This window comes from Phasianus colchicus, chromosome 2 (assembly GCF_987193195.1).
Source record: "Phasianus colchicus chromosome 2, bPhaCol1.hap1.1, whole genome shotgun sequence".
Classification (NCBI taxonomy): Eukaryota; Metazoa; Chordata; class Aves; order Galliformes; family Phasianidae; genus Phasianus; species Phasianus colchicus.
In genome coordinates this window covers 1675299-1697388 of record NC_143437.1, presented here as the reverse complement: position 1 = coordinate 1697388, position 22090 = coordinate 1675299, and the positions used below count along the sequence as shown (strand labels likewise).

Genomic DNA, 22090 nt, shown 5'->3' with positions numbered 1-22090 from the left:
ACATAAGGAAATACTTCTCTGAGAGAGAGATGATGTGCTGGAATGGGCTGCCCAGGGAGGTGGTGGAGTCTCTATCCCTGGAGATGTTCAGGAAATGTTTAGATACTGTACTGAGGGACATGGTTTAGTGGGAAATACTGGTGATAAGTGGACAGTTGGATGGGATGATCTTAGATGTCTTATCCAACCTTGGTGATTCTATGATTCTATCATTTTATAATAATCATGACTCTTGCAATACTTTGAAACATACAGTTCTTTAGCAATTTACACATTTTGCTATTTATGAGATTGGTAAAAACTTCTAAAACAAAATAGAACTATATATTGAATTCATATATCTCACAAAACAACTTTCCTTCAATAAATGATTTGCAGTTTGACTTGTTAGACTAGTACTATATTACCAGTAAAGAGCATTTCATGCCACAGCTTTAAAAATAAAATAAATAAAATGAAACCCTTTATCGTAAAATGGAGTGGTCAAAATATAAATAATCAAATACTATGCATGTAATATTTGTGTTGAAAAAATATTTAAAAATTGCTGGAATTTCTCGATTTTCAGTGAAAATACAGAAATTCAGGTAAAATTTTTTCCAAAATAGTCCATACATGATCATTCATCCTTCAATTTTGAGAAATCAAGTCTCTATTTTAAGGAGGCGGGATGTTTGGAGAGCTATAAGGGATGTTTGGAGAGGCTTTCTGATGTCAGTAAGCAACTATGTAGGCTCTGTGGCAGTCTGTGCCTTTCTTCTGCAGCATCACATTCAGAGAGAAAGGAAGACTTCTTCCACAGCTATTTGACTATTTTAATAATGAAAAAGTCTTCCCATCCCTGTATGACTGACACTGACCAGGGCCTTAAAAATAATGGTCGAATTTCTGCCTAATGTTGCTGCTCTGGTGAAATGCAAACCTTGAGAGAGAGAGGTGTCATTTGAACATTCTCGTCTTAGGAAAGGAGAGGATCTTTCTAAGTGGAATAATAAACAATCCTTTTAAAATAAAATTGAAATGGACAAAAGAGAGGAAGGAAGAGATACTGTTCAGTTGGCATCTTACTGCAAAATCATTTGGTAAATTTGGCCATGGTTGTAGAAACAACTTTGGGTGTGCTTGCTCATTGAGTGACTTGTGTGACTGATGTGCAGTGTTTCTCCTTTTTGCTAGCCACATGAAAAGATAACAGTGTTTCAGAACAGCTGAAATGTTTTGTTCTACCCAAAATAAAATGATAGACTTAAAAATATATATATATCCTGAGAATTATGAATTAACTAGAATATATTCAGGAATAAATTAAAATATTTCATTATTTCATATAAAAACACAAACAGTAAATGTTTAGACACTTATCAATTATAATGCAAAAACACTTGAATTCAGAAGTTCAGAAAACTTGCAAATGATTGAAATCCGGAGCAGCTCAGGATGTGATAGAAATGTTTGTACCTTTTGATATCCTTGTTATAAAAATGTAGTATCATTTTAGTGATTTCCTGAGAAATAATTAGAAGTCCTTTATTTATTTTAAAGTTGTCTACATTTTAAATTATTACTGGAGCTTTGACCTCTTACAGTGGAAGGCAAGAAGCTCTCAGCTGAATCTACCTGATAGTACCGAATGTGGAGATTGGGTTTCATTTAAGATTCCAACTGAGACGTAGCAAATGTTGGGTGCAGAAAAATTTTACGGCCAGAGTTTGTGAGGCTACAGCTTTTCTGTATTGTCTGCCTTGATGTTTATTGTTAACGTATCTCCTGCAAGCTTCTGCTTAGAAATGTCCTTTACCTAGTACTGGCAGCTTACTCTACATGGCGTATCTGTATCTTTTACAATAAGTCTCTTAAATCAGGAAAGCAGCTGGCCCTGACAAAATTACATGTGCATTTGTACACCAGAAGGGAAGTCGCAGCGTGGCTCTGTACTTGAAAATAGTATTATGGTGCTTGTGTTCATTATATATAAAATAGAAAATGTATTTTTACATGAATAGAAAAATAAAATAAATGACCTGCATGCAGTCATTGTATCAAGTAGTTACCTTCTGGTAGTTCCTCCAGCATCTCTCAGTTACATCTGAACTTTCCTCCCTTGTCTACTTCCGAATGGTTTGCAGTCACTGAATATGAGATAATAATCCTGCTGCAAAATCTCTGCCAGGATGCACCGTGTAGGTCACTGCTGTTTTAACTCCCCATCACTGCTGGAGAAGGGGTTTGTGGCTGTAACAGTTAGGAAAGCACTGTGCCAAAATAGTCAAGATCTTGGTGGTGTTCATTCCTTTGGGGTGGAGGCTGGCCAGATGGTGGCTTGGAGCAGCCGTGTGCTGGAACTGCCTGGCTCTGCTGGTGCGTGTGCTAAAGGCACACTCACACATGCAGTACCTGTGCTGAAGTGAACTTTTGGGTTTAATACAAACTTAAAAGTGCAAAGCAAAACATCAAGCTCTGTAGCCAATAAGTAATATCAGAAGCTTTTAAGTGAGCACTTCGCAGCATTATAAGAAATGTTCCAAGACAGTGGCAAAGGTACCAGTGCTGCCTGCTGCCTGCACAGCCTCTGCTCCCTGCTCTGCTCCACTTGTGCTGCTCAAATCTGCTGGTGCTCCCAACTAGACTGTAGCTAATTAACTTGGCCTCTCCTGGTACAGAATTCTACACTGTAGCCGTAATAAATCTGATTTTAAAAGCTCCGTGACTTTTTAGTATTATTATTATATTTCTGAGACTACATGAAGTTGTGTGTTTTGGGAAAGTTGTGTTTGTTGCACTACAGGCAGGCTGGGGTCTACAGGATGGGATAAGTTAAATAAAATATTCAACTAAGCACTGATTATGAGGAATCAGAATGCCCCCTCAAATGCACTTTGTTCTGAAAACAGCTTATTCCAGCATACCCCATACTGTGTTTACCGTTTTCTGATTTAGTTTTTTGTGTAGTCAACCAAGTCCCAGACCTCCAACCTGTAATGAATATAAATACTCCATCCAACTCTTCAGGCCGTTTCTCTAATGGAACTACTGGTGAGCTGATCAGGCACAGTTTTTTAGCTGTCGTTACTGAAGTGTAGAGCAGTTCCTTCTAACATAAGAAATGTTGCTCTTACTGATTCTTGTTTTCTGTTGTGTTTTTTTTTTTATTTGAATCAAATGATGGAAAATGTAATATAATTTTGATAAGGGTATTGATAAGAAGGATTCTAGAAAGGTGGTTTATTAGAGATACTGTATTTCTTAGTTATTTGTGAAGAATTCTTGTTTCTAATATGAATGCAAGTATCCTGTTAACTAGCTGTGAGCTGTGTCCTGATCAGCTTTGTTTCCATATGAAATGCTATGATGGCAAAGGCAATGCACTCCGACTTGTTAACTGTTAATAATGAGGTTTCATTGATGAATTTATTGATATTTGTACTGAAGTAGTGTGCTTCGTGGTCAAACATACCCATGAAGAAAGTGTACCTCAAATGGTATGCACTGTTAGGGCAGATTTACTGCAGCACTGCTTGGTTTACAGTTTGGAAGATCTTGAAGTTGTGTTCCACGCTCTAACACTCACAGTCTTTTATGTTGTGGTAAAATATGTAATTTTGTTCTTAGGTGCCATTCCTTAAGACATGAACAGTTCATTCTTTAAAGAGGGTGTTATTTTTCTGTCCTGGATTCACTTTGCCCAGTGTTAAGGGCTAAGAGCCTGGGGCAAGGAATGTGGGGAAAAGTTTTGGTTGAGGGAGAAAACCGGCAATAGGATGAACTCTGACAGTAATATAAATATTAAACAACAAAATTACATCTATAATAAATACAAAACTATATATATATTTAAAAATTCAGAGTAACCCACTTCTCCCTCTTCCCCTAAAATACTACAGAGCTGTAACCAGCCTTTGTGGCAGTACTGGTGAGGCTGACCACACGGTGAGACCTGCGCTTCCTGGGTCAGTGATGTTTTGGTGCTCTTCTCTTGTGGGTTTGTGTTTGTTTTATGTTTTTTCTTTCCTTCTGGGACAAAAATAAGAGGATTGTTGGTATATATTGGAGGAAGGTGCCTCAGAAGCACCGGGCTCGCAGCACTGCAAGCTGGCTGCAGGCTTACAGCCTGCACAGATGTCCCTGGGCTCCCAGAGAGCCTCACATCCTTACAGAGCAGGCCCTGAGCCTGCCCACCATGTAATAAAGCAGCAACATTTGTTTTTGCTTGTATAGGATCTGACCTAGTGAGTTTAATTTTCTCTAGTTTTCTATTTATCTTGGAAGCTTTGCTCTCCTCCAGGAGCAGTAACTGTTTGGGTATTTCCCTCCTCTGTAATGCAATTTCCAGCATGGGTGTGATGCAATGAATGCATGCTGAGCCTTATTTTTGATATTTTACTGGCTGTGTAAGGCTATGTAAGTAGGTGCCTGATACCTAGAAAGCTGAAAATGCATCAACATTTTGAGGCATTTGATGTTTCAGCATTGCAGCTCAGCTCAACCTGGGCTGAGGAGAAGCACTGAAAGAAATGCATATTGTCGGGTAAAATTTACTGCAAAGAGGAGTGATATGAATAGAAAACATATACAGTAGCTTGCTGCATGCTCGCAGGTCTTTTCTGGGCTCCTAAATGTTAACTGGGTAGTAATGTAAGTTATTACACTCATTAAATTAGGCCACAAACAAGTCAACAATGATTCAGCAAAATGGTTTTGTTTGTATAGTGCGAGGAAGTCTGATAGATATCCAGTCAAACATTTATAGCTAAATGGATGAAGATTTTAACATTACAGCCTAATAAAAACCCCATACTGTGTGATTAAATAAGAAGGAAAGCAGTAAAAAAGAGGAAGCGTAATGATGGTAACATGTAGGTCAGTTACAATTTAATTGTCACTGCACTTCATTGCTAACATATCAATTCTCTGCTGCTTAGCTGAGCAGAAAACAACAACTTACCATGTACAGTGGGCCCGCGACTGCTCATCAAACCCCCCACGTACATCACCTGCTTTCGACGACTTCCTTAACAGCCGCGTGAAGCCTTCCTGCTTTAATAGGATAATCTTGCTGGAAGCTCCCGCTGGCTGTGTCCTCCCTGTGCTCAATGCATCAGTGATCAGTAAATTTACTTCTCGCTCTGCATAGATGCTAAAATTAGGTTGTTTGCATTACAACTTTCAATACTCCTGCAACAAGAAACACCTGCTTGCAAATTTATGTTGTTTTATTTAATGGTTTAAAATAACGATAGCTTTACAGTGGCAATACTCTGATGTACTATACTGGAAGAGCACAACAGCTGATCATTTTTCTTACTTATCCAATTTATGCTGTATCTCCTTGCCATATAAGGTATTGCTTCGTTAACATTAATTACAGCTTTAGAAACTCTGTGGAAGTATTCATTCCTGCCAACTTTTTCCACCATTTTACATTTCCAGGGGTACTAAGGAAAGCTGCAAGGGGCTTTCTATTTTTAAAATCTGGGTAATTCAGGGAGATCTCAAAGACATGTTGGCTTTGGCACCTTTTGAAAATGTGAACTGTAAATAATTGTCTGCCTGGCACTCTTATGCTGATCTATAGAAAAGACTTAAGACAGTACGTAAGTGAACTATTAATTCAGGTACCTAAGGTGACATTTTTTACCCAGTCCTACAGAGCCATTTTTATAGAGCACAGTTCTCATTTGCAAAATAGAAACCTAAAATGTTTCAGGGGGGCAAACTGGCAAGAGTTTGAGAATTTCAGGAGAGAGACTGGGAAAAATTTTTTCTAAGCCTTATTTTTTGCAAAATTGTTGTAGAGTGAATTCATTCAAAAGACATCAAATCTAATTGTTGACACATTTCTCCTATTCAGAGTTAAGGGGAAACTTTTGTGATCAATATGGAAAGACTGTTCCAGCAAATATAGCTATGCTTTTTGGGCAATATAAAAACCAGATACAAATGATGGTACTGTGTTGGAACAAGTGAATTTGGTACCTGTAAGATAATGTTAAGGAATAGATATGTCTTTGAACAAGAAATATAATATTTAACTCTCACCACACTGTGTGCTCAGTTGTTAAACTGTGTACCTGCTTTCTGATTCTCCAAACTCATACTGCATTTTTAGGTTTGCTGCGGGCTGATACTTCCCCATGGACAATATCACTGAAATTCCTGATTCTCAGTGCAGTGGCACTCAGCCCTACAGCTGGTAGTGGTGAGGTGAAGCCTTGTAGCTACTGGACTCGTTCCTTGAAAATCTACAGTCCTCTCAAGTTCTCTGTGACCTAAAGCAGTTGGGGAAGAACTGCTGTGAAAGTCTGTGTCCTGAAAACTAAGTACATACGAACTTGGTGCTAGCAAAGGGAAGATACACATTTCTATACTGTAACAGCAAAAGAAGTTGAAAAATTGTTTTCCTTTTTGTTGTTTCACTAAACTTCAGCTCAACATAGATTACATAATTATGGGACCTGTGACGTTTGACAGCTACAGACATTTCCAGAGCACCACATATTTTTATTTTGAGAATTGGATAAACCCTTGCCAGGTTTCCTGGCTCTGAAAGAAGTGGAAAGCCATCTTTACGAATGACACTAGGGCCTAATGTTAAGATGGAGAATGAAAGAATGGAGGAGGCTTATTGCACTGTATGTCTCTGCTCCTTAACGAAGAGGAGCAAGCAGCGAGCTCTTTGTATGCCTTTAGAAGGAGACTATTGGGAAGGCATTTTTCCAGCCTTGTTGACAGTTCTCTGCATTCTTTACTATGAAAACTATCGTAGGGCTCCTCTAGACTTCTCGTCTATCTCATTTGTCCTTATCGGCAGGTTCTTTGAATTACAAGTGATTTTCTGAGTTGTGGTGTGGAGCTCAACATGACACTGAAATGGCACTTCTAGTTTTAACTGCTGACCTGAAAACTTTAACTGGTCTGGTTAGGAAGACTCACCAGAGCTGGGGCTTCTACATCAATAAGAGGTGATACTTGTGTAATGTAGTAACATTCATCAGTTCATGAAGTCTGTGTCTATGGCTTTACTGGATTAAGGTACTCTGAACTTTGGGCACACTCTGACTGTGAAGCAGGCCCTAACAAACATAATGTAGGATTTCCCTACAAAAACTTCAAGTTTTTTCCTCTCTAAAGCAGTTTCAAATGCAGGAGTTTAATGTATCTTTCTCAAGATGTGGTGGGTTCTTGTAGTGTGTGATAGTTGTATGCATTTTTAGTACAAAGGCAATGGCCATATACATCCAAACTCAGGTGTAAGAAGACAGAAACAAACATAGTTATTCATATCTGAAAATTAAATTATATGTTGTTTTAAACTAAGGGCTTTTTAAGTTATTATTTTTTTAAAAAAACAAAACAGGCTTTTTCTGAAGAAAACACCACCATGTATCACAGAGCTGTGGGAATTGAGTGCCAAAACACAACCTATGCCGTTGTTGCAGATGTATTGCTACAGTTTTCTTTCATTACCATCCAAAATATTTTCTGATTTAAACTATCTAGAAAGATTGCCCAAAAGAATATCTGGATTTTTAAGATGAGAGGAGCTTAAGAGTGTAGGTCTGTAGCTTATTCAAAGTACAGGAGTCAGGAGAGATTCTTCCAGTAAGTTAAGAGTATATAGAATGAGCTGACTTCCCAGGACGACGTGGCTGAAAGGTGTCCTCAGGACAAAAGTCTCAGTGGGGGCTGTTTTCATATCCTTTACAAGTAGCTAGTTTGAGCAAGTGCAAGTGGACAATATTATTTGTATATTTATTTCTGAATCCCTGAACCATCAATCTCTTTGGGGCCATCCTTTGGTGACCATGAGTGTCTACAGGGTAGAAAATCATTCACTGACAATACTCCATGCATGTATCTTGTACCTATTATGTATCTGAAGTCCATGGCCACTTGAAATCCTTAGGACTGATCCCTCTGGACACGTTGTCTCTCCCCAAAGAGGGTTATGGTCCTTTTTCACTGTCCTTTAGGAGCAGGATTTGCTTTCATAGGTAATAGGCCTCTCCCTGTGAAATAATTTAATAGCAAGTGCATTCCTCTGAGCACCTGCGAGCGCCAGTAGGCTTTCTGCCTTCCAGCAGCAGTGTCTCCTATAGCTCCCCATGGTGCTATATGTCTCGACAACCCACACCCTTGCTCAGCGTGGCCAGCACCTAATAGGCACCGTAGAGTCCCATTGAAATAGCATGTATTAGTGGCTTTAGAGTAAACTGCTTGCAAAAATCAGCCTAGATAAAATACCCAGATGTTTATGGTCAAAAGGTGTATTGGGAGCCAGTGAGGCAGCAAAGGCCTATTTGGACTATGTGTTTCAAGGCTTAACAAGATTAACATCTGCATTTGCAAGCCTCTACCAATTGAATCTTGCTTTTTCTGTACCTCTTTGTTTTGTTGAGTTAAAAAGAAAGTTTTTATTTCTTCTCAGTACTGTGAGACAAATGCAGCTTGGGCTCCACTTGTCTGATGCAATCAGGAGCATGGCAAAAGAATTAATTGCTGCAGAAAAGATGTATTTGATTCCCTTTTTGGAACACAAGTCTGTAAAACAAATACGGCACTTCTAGGTGTACCTAGTTTTCCCTTACCACTGTTATTCCAGTGATGTGACATAAGCCCACTGCCCAGTTATAAAAAATGATCACAGCCATGGATGAAAAGAAAATCCAGCAACAGCAAACAAAGTTCACTGTTTTATGTTGCTGTCTTTCAGTGCTATGGTAGTGCTTAGCCTATTTGGGAAAAAGGGAAACAGAGATGTAGTTTCCTTAAAAGAAACAAATAAAAAGCCACATGCACACGAAGATTGAGGGTGACAGCCCAGCTCCACAGATGTGTGGCAAGCTGTGCTTCTTCCAAAGCTCCCTTCTCTCTGCTGACCAAAGAGCATCTATGACAGCGTTATCCCCTTGGTGCATCTCATGTTTTCATTCCGCTTTCTCACACAATGCAGAACGTGTAGCACAACCTTCTTGCTTCAGCGGGTGGTGAAGGGTGAGCCCCATTCCTCCCGGGTGAAGGGATCCAGCCTAATCTGGTTTTCATAGCTACCTGGCTTCAATGTGTAAATGAAAATGCAATGTATTCTGTAAAATGTAGCTGGCAATATCTTTTGCACTTTGAGTCAGCAGGAGATAAAATCACAAGGAGACATCTTTATCCTGTACCACAGAGCTCCAGAGCCCCAGCACTCTGTACAGGTGTTTTCCTTAGGCTTTTGCTGGGTTGAGGGATGGGTCCCACCTTTGCTACCTCAGCCACAGGTAGGGCACATGCTTCTTGCAGCTGCTGTTGCTGGTGCCGTTCTATGTCTCCAACATAATTTTTGGTGGCTTATTAGACTTATGATTGATGACAGACAAAAGAGGATATACAGCTACTCACTGACATTCATGCTTGCCTTTTAAATATCATACTCTGTGGCTTCAGATCTCTATTTTACACTCAAGTGCTCTAAGCCCCACATTAGTGCATCTCTTCCTCCTCCGAATTAGCGTATTCCCTTAAATTCACTTCATATTTCAGCAGTCGGTCTCTAAAGCAAATTGTGCATTATTTGCCCTTTTCTTTTTGCTCCTTACATTCCTTACTTCTCAGTCCAGCATTAACTCTCCACTGTGACTAAATTATAAACATTCTGCTTGCCGTTATGTTGGACCCCAGCTATTTTTTTTCTTCCTTATTAAATTATGTTTACCTGAATACATCAGGTTCATTTCACCTAGGCAGGATGTCCCATTAAGCATGACAAGTAGGAGGTTGTGAGATTAATGCCCTTCTTGAGCCTGAATTAGTGTGTCAGCATCTTTTCAGACCTGGGACCACAGAATGTAGGAAGCATGCCATAATGGACCTTAGCCTTTAACTGAACTGCTCTAATATTATTCCTATAACAAGACTACTTTTAAAGAGGCTCATTATTGGCTTCATTAGATATGTTACTTGCATCAGTGGCTGTAGTTACTCGTATAATATAGAAGAGGTTAACATAGCGTATTTTTTATGTATTATATGGCATATAGCTTGAAGTAGCCAAAAGGTTTATGGCGATGTAATTGGTAGTTAGTGTGAAATTTGTAAGACAAATAGACAATACCTAGGGTAACCCCTATAATCCTCTCCTTTCAGTTTTTTACAGCCACCAAAGGGCCTCATTAAAACAGCAGTCAGCACCTTAGTGAAAAGATACAGTGCTTATAGTGCCCAAATGTGACAGAAAATCTGCATTTTGTAAATCTGACACCTTTGATAGATTATACAGTGTGAAGCCATTGCTTCTAAGCATTATGATAACGCTTAAGGTTCTCTTCTGAATCCAACCGTGCTATATTCACTGGATATAACAATGTGAAAAAGAGCTGGTTGAATAAAATAAAGCATGTGAGATGGAGAGGAGCCTTTTTCCCTTTGATGCAAAGCTCATCTCATGCAATGGGACTAACTGCTATAGTTGATATTCCCGGCTCTGCTCGTACTTAGGGATATGTACATGTAAATATTGGCAAAATTACTGCTTAATATACAAGTGCAAAAAGAAACTCTGCCTACATCAACCAGTTTATATGGCTCTGTAAGGAAGACTGCTTTTGGTGTTTTGCCTTTGCAGAATGCTGATGGTTTTAAGGTTTCTTTTCTTTCTTTCTTTCTTTTTTTTTTTTTTTTTTTTTCTGGTTTAAAGGCCCGATTTTGTTCTCACTTAAACTTGTGTAAACCCAAGTGGATTTCAGTGCCCTCTGTGAGTCCTGCTGTCACTCAGACTCCTGTAAACTTGATGTAATGCACTGGCTTACATGGAATTAAATGGGTGGATGCAATTAAAGGAGAATCTGATCAATGAATGCATTCTTCTTTCAGCTTGTTTATAATAACAGCAAAACAAAAATGAAAAATAGGCTTGCAGTACTGTGGTGGTTGCATGGAAGCTCACTCCTTGCTCTGTAAGCTGTAGCTACATATGTTGGTTACATACAGATATATTTGGTGGAGTGAACTGCTTGAAGCTGAGCAAACACAAGTTATCATGGTTGATTAGTTACAACTATCTGCTCTTAATTGCAAAAGGCAACCTCAAAATCCAGAGGTCCAGAGCAGTGATTATTATCTTCCTCTTTTTTTTTAAGAGATGGGCTCAAACATTTGGCGCTGCAAAAATTTTAAGAACGTGCCAAAAATAAAATGAAAACAATCACTTAGTAGTTCCCGTTGCCTGGTTTGCCATAGTGTAAGTTTTTGTGCAGTTTTTGCTCAGGGGGACAGGATGTAGGTTACGATGTTTGCTTGGGCTCCAAACGTGGCAGCTGTTTACCCCTTCATCTGGTAATTGAAAGATTTCCTTTTATATTAGAGCTGCTAAATAGACAAAGAGTGGAGCAAAAGTCACATTTGTTTCCCTGGTAAAAAAAATGCACCAGTGATAATTTCTAAAGAGGTATTTCTACCTTAGTCCTCTGGTAGTTTCAGAAAATGTACTGTTCAGTGTAGCTGAAATAGGAATGCAGAACATTAAAAAAGGAGAGGAGGGGATACATGTGTGAAGCATTTTATTCCCTTTTGGATTGGGATTTGTTCCTGCCTAGGGTAAATCTGCTGTTTCAAGGTGCAGAATCGATCCCTGTGGGCAATAAGGGCTGAGTAACACTGCTCAGCGATTCCGAGGGGTTTGGTTTTGTTTTCTCTTGAAAAATATAAAGATGAAGTGAACCTGTTGAGTTGTTTTCTTTGCAAGGATTTTCACAACTTGAAATTTAAGTGCAAATGCATTCGAATACTGTAGCAAAACAGGAAATAACTGAAGTTACATTGCAGTTTACGTTCTGCTTTTACTATTATGTAATGTGGGGCACTTCTTTCTAGATGCTTATGACTTTAAAATCATTGGCAATACCAAAAGTACTCAAAAATTTTCTACTGTCCTTTAAATAAGAAAAAGCCAGCTTTTTGACTCACTGCATTATACTGACTCCTCAAGCTGCTTTTTACCCTCAGTGTCCTAACTGAAAAAGTGTCTTTCTACCTTGTTGCTGTCTTCCAAGGTTTGTTGTCACAACACCTTGCTTTGCTTTTGCAAGCTCAAAATTAAAAATGCAGGGAGTGGAAGCTCTGCCTCCATCATGGTGCAAAGGAACTCTCTGCACTGCTGCTGCAGTGTCACTACCAAAAATATTGACTCCTCCTAATTACATTCCTCACTTCCAGGTTGTCCAAAATTAGTTCTTCTCACAAATCATACAGTTATTAAAATGTACGCCAAAGGAAATCCCTAGAGAGAGACACAAGCCTCTCTCTCTTGTTTGATCTTTGGCCATTGATAGGCAAGGTCTTGGGCCAGCTGAGTTGTGTGTCTTGGGCCAGATGAGTTGCATGTGAGTGGAGAGGTTTATGCTGGCCTCAGGGCCACCTGGATGGTGGCCAGGCTGCCTCTCTCACGTGGGGGATCATGGCTTCACTGTAAAGCTTACCATTCTATTTGTTTAAAAAAAGGCACCAAAGTTCTTTGTGCCTTGTGGTCACTGATATAAAGCAGGGAGCAAAGAGATATGCCTGGATTTCTGGTGGAGGATGGTTGTGTGGCACCTAGAGGGCTTTAGTTTATCTTGCAGGACAATATGGAGCAGCGTGTAACAGCAAACTGATTCTGTCCATGCATGCTAGAAGTAATTTGGTCATAAGCAGCAAAACAAGGGCTTGCTTAGGTGTGGGTAATACTGAAATCAGGACCTGCAAAAAGCCTTTCAAATTGTTTTACATATGTGTGTGTACATTATATATATATAAAAGCCTAGGCTTGGTCAATACAATGGCTTGCACTGCAGAAGGAGCATTTCTGAGTACCGTGTCTATGGTTTTTAATTCAGTGGATTATTCACATCTGTTAGGTGAGAATTACAGAGTGCTGAAATAATGTATTCTTGTGTTTTAGATCTATCACTGCCAAGGGCTACTGAATAGTAAGTATCAACATCTGTGTTACTTCGTCTTTGAGTTTTCTGATTAAATGTGTCTAAACATTTCAGATGCTATTGGAAATAAAAATGAAAGTAGTTTTGAGCCGGTTTGATGTTGGATTTCACCAAAACATGCTAACAGCAAACATTAGTTAAAGGACTATATTTGCAATTAGCCCTAACTAACATTAACCTAGCATTCTGATTTGTATTATTGAAAGGACATTAGGCTCTTGAAACCGTAAGGAATGGAGTAAATATAAATAAAGGTACCTGTATTTTGACAGTGACGTTCCACCTCTGGTTCCCTGCATACACAAAAATCATTCAAATGCCTTTTCTTTCCCTGACAAAAATATTCATTAAAAACATTTCACTGTGCTGCCTTTTAATATAGCGCGGGCATTCAACCTGCGCAGGAAGCTCCCTGGAACCACACAAATACTGTGTAATTATCTTGTGGCTCCCCGCTGGCTGCTGCATATTCCAAGCACAAAGTGAGCAGCACATTTCTAGAGCCTGACTTCTGTCTTCATTGTCCCTGCTTGGAATATGAAGCTCCACTTCATTATAGCATACCTGATCAAACTTGATAGATTTAGCCATTATTCTTGACTGTGTCAACTTTCTACAGCTTTTTTTTTTTTTTTTTTTTTTTTTTTTTTCCCCCCTCTTTCTTGGGCTCTTTTGTTTTGCCACCCAGGGAATGCATCTTATTTCTAGGCGCTCTGCCTCTTTCTCTTTCTCTCTCTGTCTCTGCCTGCTCCCCCCAACCCCCCAACAAACCAGGGCTTCAGCAAATAATGCTGCTGGTGCGTCATGTGATTCAAGGAAAATAAGGCTTGCAATTTTTTTCTCAATTGTCCTTTATGGTTTTTATTGACTTTTTTTTTTTTTTTTTTTTTTTCAGTTTGTTTCTATAAAAAAAAATTATACCGCAATATTGACATACAATACAGAAAAGCTTTGAAAAATCCTTATTTTCTGTTAGTGGTGCAATAAATTTAACGTTGTGAGGATTTTTTGTCTGTTTTATGACAACTTTCGAGTAGCACTTCAGAGTTCATATTTTCAAGAATGATTCAGGCAAATTTATCTTATCAAATTTTATAAATCATTACTTTGTTTATTTAATCTAGCGACTTATCATCGTGTTTTCTTTGCAAAAGGCATTAGATCATTCTCTGGGCAAATACAGATGTTAATATGACTGGTTTACCATAACAGATTGCTTTGTAGTTTTTGAGAGTTGCTATGCAACAATAGAGCTGCTCAGGCAGATTTTTAAAATAGTGGATGAAATACAGAGCATTTTCATAGCTAACCTAACGCAGATCCATTAAGTTGCTGCAAAACGAGTTAACCAACATGTGAAAAATCTGCTCCCAAATTTGTAAGGCTTACATGGTCGACCCATTTTTACTGTCATTAATGAACATGGTGAACACCGCGCCAAAGCTTTTTAAGCTTTATATATAATCCATAGCATTTGTCATATTGGTATGTATATTTTATAGGCACAATAAATGTGGAAAACCACTTTATCATTAATTTGGCTTATTAAGCAGCAGTTCTGAATTGTTCAAACTTTAGAAAGAAATCAGGCTTCTTTTCTTTTGTTTCTCATTTGGTTGCAGATTAGAAGGTAAAGCATGTCTTATAGTTTCCAGCAAGTTTACTGAGAGATTCTTATTGAGGTATATTGTTCAGCAGCATTTTAATACTTTTAGGGATCGGTCTGACTTAGATTTAGTGTTATGCTTTTTAAATTAAAAAATCATTATTTTTTAGAGTGGCATTTTCAGTCTCACCAAAAGCTTCTCGGCATCTTAAAATGTAAATTGCAGAGAAGCAACACAAAGGATAAAGAGAAGATTTTGAAGGCAATCACAGTGATCACTTAATTCAGTCTCTGCATATCCACTTGGCATAAGGTAATTAGAGTGCCACATTGCTGTAAAGACAGAAAGCTTAGGGTACCATTCTGACTCACCCAGACGATAATACATGATTAGAAGTCAGTGACAGATCACAACTGCTGAATGACCCACCAAGGTCTTATCAAGGGCAAATCGCATAATTAGCAAGCACTTCGCTGGCAGAGGAGTACAGTGCTATTGTTCTGGCACAATCAAATTAGCCCAGCCAATGAGGTCACTGTTCCGTGACCTTAAAGACATTTCATGTTTTATTTTTCTACCATATAACAAAAAAAATTAAAAGGAAAAGAAAAAAAAAAAAAAGAGGGGAAAAAAAAAAACAAAACCCACACCACTTTAAACTGAGCTGAAGTTCTTATGGATGTTGCAAATATCCATTGTGAAGGCATTTCTGGAATACACTGCTGCCTCCTTAGTTCATCACGTTTGGAATAAAGGAGTTGGCTAATGCAGCCTGACCCTGGGGGCCACACATGTAATGGAGCCACTTTGACAGAAATTGGAGCATCTCGCCAGGCCTGGAACTCATTTGCCCTGAATGCATCCATGGCATCCTGCACGGAGGGGGAGGGAGAGCCTTCATGCAAGCACACAATCTTTCCTTCATTATGATAATTAGCACAATTATCTTGATTTGCTCATTTTATCTGTATTTTCCCCAAGGTTTGGCCATTTCCCTTGTCTCTCCTGCTCCAAAGCGGGGCTCTCAGCACAGGGCAGCAGTTGCTGGGGATTGGGGACATCAGGAGCACCCCAGGCGTGTCACCCGCGGAATGCCGCGGTACAGCCACACTGAGACATGTGCACACAGAGAAGCCTTCCAATCCACCCCCAGAAAGCCTCCTCTGACTTCTCGTATGGCAGAGCATCCTCAGGCTCACCAGGAACTGGAATCTCCCGATTCGCAGCACAACTCTCCAAAGCAGGCTCACCTTCAAACTCCTATTTTTCAGTTGAATTTGGAGTCACTGACACAAGGTTCTTTTTTTTATTATTCCTTTGTTCCCTAAACAGAAATACAGTTTTGAATTGATCTGCACACTTGTTAATATGCATGGTTTATAGGAACACCATTGTAAGTTTTAGGAAAAGTGAGAACCATAGGCTTTATTTGTATTCTCTTCTGGTAGCCTGCACATATTCGGGCTACGTATCCCAACCTCTCCTGGATAATTGGATCAAAAAGGTTTATAATGAGTTATCTCTGTCATGTCTGGGCCTCTGTCATTGCTTTCCTTTACTGTGGTTTATTTTTATTTTGGCTTAACTTAAGAGAGGAACCCTAAAATGCTTACATGCTGTGAATTTAAAGATGAGCTTTTATGCTCAGTCAAAAAGGAAATGAAACCTCAGCACTCAAGTGTCCTTTCCTGGGTTTGGTCTTTGGTCTTTCCCAACACAAGCGGTGCTACACGCGGTATTTGTGTGTGACGCTTTTCTGCCCCACTCATGCTTTATCACCTATCCCTCCATCCATTATTGCTGCTGCTGACATTAGCACAGGTGGTGATGTTACAGATAGAACTACCACCGTGTGCTTCAGCACGCTGCAGAAGAGGTGGTAAAGATGAGATCTGCTATTGACAGCATCTTCTTTGGCTGCAATTAGTCATGGTGGAAAGAAGAGCAGGAAATGAGGGCTAAGCTGCACGCTTAAATAACATTACTCATGGCAGAATGTGTATGAATGCTCACCCTTGAGCCAATTACATAATTCCGGATATAACCTTGCTTGTACCACACCTGCTTTATAGTGCTTGTGGTTCTTCCCATTCCCCAAACACATTTTTATTGATAAATAAACAAATGTTCCTTACTGCCGTATGATATGTAGGTAAAATACAAGAATTCATTAGAGAAGGCAATTGAAATTAAAGATCAGCGATTCAGGATCTTTCCTAAGAATTAATTCTGAAAATACATTCCATCTATTGTAAGTAGCCGGGCTGAGTCTGAGAAGTGTGCCATTGCAACTTTTCCTTGTCTGGCAGACAGCTTATTTCTACAGGTCTCGTTGATTGTGCAAACACAGGAACATTCTCTTTCCTTGAGAATTAATATTGACTGTGTATAGAGCGACAGCACTGCTACAGCTATCTGCAAAATCATATAAACATATATAATTACTCTGAAAATCTATTCTATTTCTGGATACATAGTCCATGTGATAACTTTTGTTTCACTGGATAAAATGATGAATTATATACAAAGAAGCAATTATGGTTGTTCTTGAATCAGAGGTGGAAATGCCCCCTTTGTATATACAGACCTGCTTTTAATAAAAGCCATTTATTTCTCCAGTTTTAAAAATGTGTGTGTGTGTGTATGGATGAGTGTCGGTGTGTGGATGTTTACCTGTCTGTGTATAAATAAAATGAAAAACTGTGTCTTTGTATATCCTGCGTGTGTAGATGCATGTATAAGCATATAATAATTCATAGTCCCATAAGCTCTTGGTGGACATTCCTGCCTCAGTCATTCAGCCCCCACCATGAAAGTCCCCTAACAAACAGGATTAAAATTCACTCCTTTCAACCATCCTAGGCATTTATTCCTTCCTTTTCATTGAGCTACATTTGTCTGATTTAACAAGATAAGATTTGAGTGCTGATGCAGCCCGTTGTTAATGCAGCAGCCGCATCCACCATACCATCGACACTATGCATCAGAGGGATGCATAAATCAGGTATTCAAAAAAAATTAGATATGCAGCACACCAGTTTTATAGTCCCAGCCTCAGAAATTGAAATGGCCCAGATTAATGTATTATATCTTACACACTGTCCGAGTGAATCAACTTTAATATATTGAACAGATTCGCAGAACAAGACTTTGTTATCTAAGGAGCACTCGGAAGAAGGAATTGACCTGAGGATTTGATTTGGTTCAGGTAGTTCATGTTGTACAGCAGCATTTGAATAGTTTCACATAAAAATAAAATTTGTATCAGAAATATTTCACATCGTTCTGGGCTTGCTCATATTGAAGCTTTGCAGTGGGGCAATATGACAGAAACAATGTCCAGCAAAAAGATGATTTTAACCTTTGCTTCAGACGTGTCAAAACAATATGATGTAATTTTAATGCAAACTGCTGTTTCATTGCAGAGGCGCTTCCACACACTGACTTTAACTAGTTTAGGTTTATGCCGAAAATGAAAAGCCCATTGAATTTCATGTCTGATGGAAAAGCCACAATTTACACCGAGCTGCTCCCAAAGCGCGCCTTCTGTGTGAAGCCGCGCGGTGAGATGGTTCCTGCTCTGGCGGACTGCACCTGCAGCATCAAGGGCAAATGAATGTTAGTGAGGTGCTGGGGCTGCTCCTGCTTTGGTGAATCTCCCCCACTGTTAGGGCAGAGTTTGGACAGACATTTGCTTTTTGAAAATGCGACAGCAGCCTGAGTAAGATGGGGCGCGGTGAGGTGCAGGGCTGAATCAAAGGCTCTCAAGTACTGTGGGCTTGAATTTGGGGGTCTCATGTGATGCAAAAAGAGAGCACAGCATGTGATTGGAATGTGCTCGCATCTCTAATTGTGCTTGGCTAAATAGCCAATATTCCCTATTCTGAGCACCCATTACACACCTTGATGTAAAAACCAGGCATGTTATTGAGGTGTTTTTGCTCCTATGGATGTTGAAGATGCCTAGTAAGATTTAAAAATACATGGCTATCTAACAGCATTTGGAATTGTTAGGTGCTTTTCAGACATCCCACGCCTCTAAAACATGTCCACAGGGGGTTAGAGAGGTTTAAGCCTGCCCTTTTTGAGCATGTTATGTCAACATGTTTGTGCTGTGTAAAAAATAGATATTTAATCAGATAAGGGTAGGCTATGGCTGATCTAATACAGTTATAGAATAGCAGAAGACACAGAAACCTTCTTGTTAAGATCCAGAATCAGTCTGGGCTAAGGAGATGAACTAGTGTATTTCCCCATAGGAAAGTAAATAACAGTGCAGGGAGAAGTCAAGTCTTGTCCAGTATTTAAGGCTGGCCAATGGATCTGGCTAATGCCATGGCACCGGAGCCCAGGAGTTGCCTGGGACATGGAGGCATGTTTTGAGCCATCTGAGTTTCTCTGAGCACTCTCTAGGCTCCAGTCAACTTCACATTTTTAGCTTTATCCAGAAGACACAGTTCCCATCTGAATTAATTTCCCAGTCTTTTATTTTATCTTTCATAGCCGATGTTGTAATTTACAGTAGCTTGTAATAGGAAAGAAATTGTAATACGTGTGTTATCTTTTTAACTTGAAGACAATATATGAATCAATTAGGCTGGGCTAAAATCCTTTCTGATCTTTCACCTTCCCACCTCTACTCCCACCCCAACCACTTGATATAAATTATGAGTCTTTCTTCTTTAGATCTGGTCAAATTGTGTCTACCTAGACTGGTAATAATGAAAGAGAGATATTATTATCAACTTAGCATTTATTGCATGCTACCAGAAAGGGCGATTTTGATTTGTCAACAAATTCACCATCCTCTTGTATATAATAACTGTGAATAATTAGCACTTAATGCACACAGGAAACCAGCATTAGAAGGTTGGAATTTTTAAGATACGATGATATACTTAAGTTTGAAAAAGCTGGCTCTTTTGCTCAGCATGTTCCTTGCATGGTGAGACTCCATGCAAGCCATTTTCCTCCAAGATCTAAGTGTATGCTTAGCTTCTGCAGTGAGCAGGGAACTTTTCTTCCTTTTTTGCTAATTAATGTATTTTTTTCCCCCATGAAATTGGAAGTCATCAATTTTACAAAATCATATTATAAACTTATAAACTAGTATGAGTGGAAATATCTGGTAGAATTTGTGAAACTGTTAAACCATTCAGACAATTAGAAGAGCATTTTAAAATCAAGTCACAGTTATTCCAGTGCATTAAGTATAACTCTTTAATGTTGCAGAGTCTGTGGCTTCCATCTGTTCCATCAATTAAACTGTACGTTGATCTATGAAGTTATTAGCATAGCCAAAGTTCCAAATAGATCTGTTTTGCCACCAAAGGAAAGCCAACATCATTTAGCAGGAGCAATAATGTGATTTCTATTACAGGCCCTCTCCCAGTATATGTGTGTGTGTGTGTGTGTGTGTTTCCTTTTATGATGCAGACAGATTTGAGCATTATGTGCTCCAGAAAAGAGAATCAGAGGGAGGTTGGGGTGGTGCTTTACTACCTGTGCTGTTGCAAGAGATCTTGGATTTTTGTGAATAAAGTCATCAGAGAAACAGTTAGCAGAACAGACATTGCCTGGTTACACTGGTGAGTCTCCTTGGCTATTTCTAGCTGTCATCACCAAATAGAGGAGTGAGCCATAGAGGCTGCTCACAGGTTCAGATAATTAGGAGAGTCTTGGCATCAATTCAAAAGCGGTCCAATTTCTCATGAAAGGGATGATGGCAGTAAAAATACTCATGTCTTTAGATGAGTCTGAGTTTTGTTCTAGCACTTGAGGTTCAGTGCTAGGGTACTGCTAGATTTGCATCAGACAGATGGTCCCTGAGTTTTCTGGACCGTAATCCCACTTGAGCTTTGTTCATCCATTCACTGAGGGCTATGTAAGAAATCAGGTCAATTCTATTCTTGCTGATGGGTCTTGCTCACCTGATGGGTAACCATTCTCTATCAAGATTATTCTCATTTAGTTACAGCTTGAGAAAGATGCAACACGTAACACAGGAAAATCTTAGCTGAAATGATGCATCAGAACACAAAAGAAACGCCTGCTGACAGCATTGGAGCTGGAGCAGTTTTCCATTGTCTATCTGACTTACTTGGACTCCTGGCAATGCAGGTGCATCTGCTGGGTCTCAGAAATGGATACTCCCAGAAATTGATCCGTATCACTGTAAGTATTATGGCCACAGATCTCTGGCTGTAGGTAATGGATCTGTTACTGGTGCTGGCACAGGCTTAGAGATTTCGTATTGACAATTGGCTTGATCTCTTTATAATAGATTGATCTTTGACAGAGTGACTTTCATCCAGGCTCCCATTTCTTCCGGGGGCTAGGAGAGTAAGGGAATTGCTCTAAGCATAGGAAAAGAGATGCTGATAATAATATGGCAACTGTCCCTTTCAGGGTTGTCAAACAGAATGGGTGACAAGGTTATCTTTGTTGGATCAGAAAGCAGACATACATTGATAAAAAAGAGCATCTGAGTGCTTTGAGAACTCCTCAACAGGAAGAAGCAGTAGTGTTACCAAATAGCCCTTTTCATGGTGCAGTGAATAAGTTGTCCCTTTTTCTTGCTAAATGCCTTTCCAAGTTGAGGTGCTCTAAGTCTTTCAGGATGAGCTTTTCCTTACCCACACTTTCATCTTGGCTAGGTGTTTGTGTCTTACACACATAAAATTTCATAAAATAACTCTACGGGTCAAGTTTTCAAGCCACATTCTCTGCATCTTTCCTCACAACCTCCTTTATCAAAGTTTGAGATTTTTGTGTAAAGTTAACTCTTGCCCCTGTTTTGATAGTAGACTCCTGGAATTTCATTCTCTCTACTTACCGTTGGAAACCTCCCTCTTTCTCTTTTCTTGTTGAATCCTTCTCAAACACAGTAGGTTTCCAAAGATTTTAGTCCCAAAGCAGTCTAGCTGGTCAAGAGAGGATTCAGCTACCCATCCAATCATCCCTTTTCTGTTGTAAAACTTACACCAGTTACTAGGAAATTTGGAGCACCCTCACTTTCCAGCATACTACAAATTGGGGAAATATGTCTTAACGTCTGTTACTGCTGCAAATAATAATCTTGATGCCACTTTCTTGGCTCTCACTCTCTGGGATGATGTAGTTCTCATTAGTGGTTGATACCTCCCGTTTACATATATGTGACAAATGTATTACTGAAGGTAAACATCTTATGAAATATGATATGATATGAAATGCTGCATGCAAAACTAACCTCTCCGAGAGAGAACAAAACAGAAACCTCAGTCTGTCTCACTACCCATCACTCTCACATTTTAGATTTGAATCAGATCTATTTAAACTTCTCTCATACTGGGAGAAGGATGGCAGGTGACTGGGGCAGAAATGTTGAGTTCTGAAAAAGTCAGTGGTAGGCTGAAAAGTTCTGGTCAAATACCCCATTCCTCATGTACAGACCCGCAGGGCGCTGGTGGCAAAAGGTGAAGAGAAGATAGATACCTGCATGCTTTGAGTTACAGCAGGAAAATTCAGTGATAATGCTGTCAGAGA

General features: G+C 39.3%; 1 long non-coding RNA gene across 4 annotated transcripts in view; it reads left to right on the top strand.

The window, feature by feature from the left end:
- Positions 1–22090, top strand: part of LOC149918813 (uncharacterized) — a 351326-nt gene that overhangs the window by 236327 nt on the left and 92909 nt on the right. The window contains exon 3 of one of the 4 annotated variants that reach the window (XR_016464604.1): positions 12917–12944. The exons of the other annotated variants lie outside the window; for them this stretch is intronic. This is a non-coding gene — a long non-coding RNA (uncharacterized LOC149918813). The remainder of the gene's footprint in view (positions 1–12916; positions 12945–22090) is intronic. 4 annotated transcript variants of the gene reach the window in all.